This window comes from Triticum urartu, chromosome 4A, assembly GCF_056163025.1.
Source record: "Triticum urartu cultivar PI428250 chromosome 4A, HENAU_Tu73, whole genome shotgun sequence".
NCBI lineage: Eukaryota > Viridiplantae > Streptophyta > Magnoliopsida > Poales > Poaceae > Triticum > Triticum urartu.
This window is the reverse complement of record NC_141876.1, coordinates 390,939,242-390,943,223: the sequence shown is the minus strand read 5'-3', so window position 1 is coordinate 390,943,223 and position 3,982 is coordinate 390,939,242.

Below are 3,982 nucleotides of genomic sequence, written 5' to 3'. Positions count from 1 at the left end.
CTCAAGCCCCAGCCTCTCAACGCATCTTCAAGTAGTTCGCCCGCGAAGTGAATGCAATCCTCCCCAAGCTGGAAGCCACACGCCCTCTCAGGTGGTCGGCGTGCGCCATCATGTTCAGCTCAGCAGATCAGCTCAAGTGTGCATCTAGAGCCGGAGTCCTCCCGATGCTTTGTTCCCCAATCATCAGCAACGTGGTGGTCACCAGGACCCTCATTGATGGCGGGGCAGGGCTCAACGTCATGTCCGTGGAAACATTCAACAATCTCCAAGTGCCCTACGACCAGCTTCAGCCGACCAAGCCTTTCTCCGGAGTCACCGACGGCTGCACGGTCCCAATTGGGCAGGTCCGCCTCCCAGTCACCTTCGGGACATGCGACAACTACCGACTTCGACGTCGCTCACATTTGCCTGCAGTACAACGCCATCCTTGGGTACCCAGCGCTGGCCAACTTCATGGCCGTAACTCACCACGGCTACAACGTCCTCAAGATGCCAGGAAGTGGTGGAGTCATCATGGTGCCCTGTGAAGAGAAGGACGCGGTTTGTTCCCTGGAACGAGCCTTTCAGGACGCGTCACTGGAAGACCCGGATCGCGGAAGCAGGAGGCTTCCCGAGACCGCCCCCAAGAAGAAGAAGACATCGTCCGGCCCGGCCCCTCAGGAGGCAGGCCCCTCAGGGCCCGCGCCTGCCCAGGGGGAACCTCCTTCCATCGCATAGGAAAGCGCGCCCAGCGCCCTCCTCAGGAAGGGCTCGGGGGCTCTCCCCTGGAGGGCCACCGACCTGGCTAAGGTCACGAGGGAGGCGCTTGGGCACCACATGGAGGCGTGTTTCGAAGCACGTTTCCCTCAGGAAGGAGTAAAGCAAGGAGAGCCAGACCCTCAGGAGTTCGTCAGCAAGGCCATTCAGGAGCTACAGGAGTCAAGGGTCATGAGAGGCGGCCGCCGCCTACCAGCTGTGGCTCCCCATCCAGGCGAGGATGGTGGGCTGCGCGTCTGCATTGACATACCAGGGCTCAATCGAGTCGCCTCTCTGGAGCGCCTCTGGCCCTCGCAAGTGGGGCACTGCGAAGGTCCACCCCACAGCTACGTTCGCATGCCTTACGGCTTGCCGAACGCGGCTGCCACATACCAGCGCCTCACGAGGGGCATCATGGAGGCTCAAGAGGCCAGGCGTTCCACAGCCCTGGCGGAGATGGAGATGGTCCGCAAGGAACCACCAGCGCCTCCGGAGCCTCCCGAGGCCCCTGGGCCTGGGGGCTCGTGAGGATCGGCTTCCGCAACCCACCGAGTCTGCTACACCAACAATCCTTCGTCCTCAACATCATCAGGTGACATCTTTCAAGTTTCACTTCCAGCTAGGAGCGCCCCCCTAGGGCTGCATTATTCCCAGGCCGCATGGCTCCATCCCTGCGGCATGTATCCCTTTTATTCCATGTTGTTAGCTTACCTTATTGGGGGCGCCCCTCGGGCTGCATCATCCCCCAAGTTGCTCGGGCCAGACCGAGCGGCATGTACCCCTTTTGCGTTTATTTCTGGCTATGCATTCGACCCACCATGCTTGATTATTTGATGCCTGTCCACGGCACCTCTTCTTCTCCATGCCGACCACTTGCACGTTAAAGGGGGGGGGGGTACCTGAGCATCGCGACTCAGGGCTCTTACTGGCTCTCCAGCCCTCACCCTCTGGCCTTGTCCACGGCATCGCGACCTGGCATACCAGCAACGGCTGAGACCAGCTCGAGGGCCGGGACCCAAGGACGTAGAGTGCCGGCACCTAACCAAATTTGCAGGGACACATCACAAGATAAGGCCCAGTGCCAGGCGCAACCCGCCTAGAGGTAGGGCCCCGTGAGTCCCGCGCTGGCTCACGGGTGCCCAGATACACCTCGCCAGGCCCTACCGTGCCAGCCACGTGTCAGGGCGGGGCTGTACACGCCCCAAGGGCTCCTCCCGGAGGGGAGCCCCCTCCCACGTACCAGTGGAAGCACCATGCTCTACGCTGGCTGACGACACCGCCGAGGAGCGGCTATGCCCGTACACATACGGAAGCGCTATGCTCCCCGCTGGTGATAAACAACTGAGGGCGGCCCCCGGGCCGCATCAACCTCAGGGAGCCCAAAGCTCAGTGTCTAGCCTCCTCGTAACGCCTCCCCTCGGGAGTGCCGCGCGAGGGGGCTGGGCACGGGGGCTGCGCCTGGGTCATGCCCAGACGCACGCCACCCAGCCAGGCCCCCCCGGGCCTGGTTCATCACGCGTCTCTCCCCGAGCGGAGCCAAGGTATGAAGGCCGTTTGAGCGTCAAGGGGGACTCTTGAGCATCGCGACTCAGGAGCCTAACTGGTCACGTAGCCCCTCACTCATTAGTTCCGAAAGGCTAACGGCGGTTGAGGTATGCGCGCGGCCGGGCTCTGCAGACGTAGAACGGTAGATCCACCCACATCATACCTCCCTACTTGCTATTCGTGCACCAAGGGGGACTCCTGAGCATCGCGACTCAGGAGCCTAACTTGTCACGTCATCTTCCTGCCTAAGCTTGACAAGAACAGTATGCCTCACAAATGAAGGAGTAGCTTTGAACTTCTTGTGCTTCAGTACACCCTGGACAACATGCCTGACAACAGTGAGGCTGGAATACAACTCTTCATTGGTATAAGCGCAAATGGCTTCCAGGATCCAACAGCCTAAAAACTTTGTTTTCCCAGTGCGTATATTCAGGTCATCCGCCTCATAGCGAGTGACATGTACAACCACACAATCCTTGTCTGCATCAAGGCTCTAATTGAAACAGAAACAAATTCTGAATTACTTTCTAGTATAAGAAACACAAGTTATTTAAACCACTATGTATAGCATGGCCTCGAAGCTAAATTTTTTTTGCATTATTCATCACCACATACTTAAATGAAAAACCACAATTGAGATTGGCAAAGAAGAAAATCACCTTGGGCAGCTCAGCGGGGGGGGGGGGGGGGACACATCCTCGAAGGGGGAAAACTGCTCCTGTAGTGCCACGGGGTCTGTAACCTCAAACGGGGCGTTGACCATCTCAGTAGTGGTCGTGAGCGTATCTGGGATCGGCTCGGTGGCTGCCTCCATCTTCTTGGAGCTCTCTGTCTCATGGGGATCATCCTCCCGCGTCTGCTCCAATATTTGTAGATCTTTGCCTGGTTCTCCTTGGTCCATCATGAAACTGATGAATACTAGGAGACCACTGAAAGGAAAACACAATCGCAATGAAAATGAAACAAAAAAGAGAGTGAGGATCGGTTACTGCTTTGCAAAAGTTCTTTTTTTTTCTCTGAACGAAAATATACCAACATCACAGATCCACTTACCTTCCCTTCGTTGGGAGAGAAGAACAGTGGCAGATGCGAGTGTTGCCTTTCTTGAAGACGGTGCGGGAGGAGGGGATTCAGCGAAGAGTGAAATGATGGTTGCTTCGTCCGTCAAACTTAGACTACGGGGAGGTGGGGTTTTGTGATACGACGGCTCGTTATTGCCGCGCTACGACCGGGGTGACTCTCCGCCTGCATACTGCCTTCTAATTTGGTGGATGGCATTTGGGCCCGCACGCTGCATGGCCCGCATGTCGGTGAACAAAAGTATAACGGCATTCAATAGAGGGAGACGTTTCGATGACCTACGAGGAGCCAGAAGCGGTATTGTATCCACTGTACTAGTAGTAATTGTTTTTCTGGGTAGCTGTAGAGTGTCTCCACTGTACCAGTAGTAATTGTTTATCTAGGCCCAAGACAAAACAGCCCATCCACCCTAGTAAATAGTAAAATCAATTCAAAAGTCCATATATTTACTGAATAAGAGGCGCTACCCACACCCAGCACACCGCCCCCCCAAAAAAAACCTAGGTGTTCTTCTTCCTCCTCACTCCCACCCACCTCACGTCAACTCGCTCCACTAGTACCCCCAAATTCCTCACCTCACTCCTACAGAAAACCCCAGCTCCCCTTCTTCCTCACTACTACA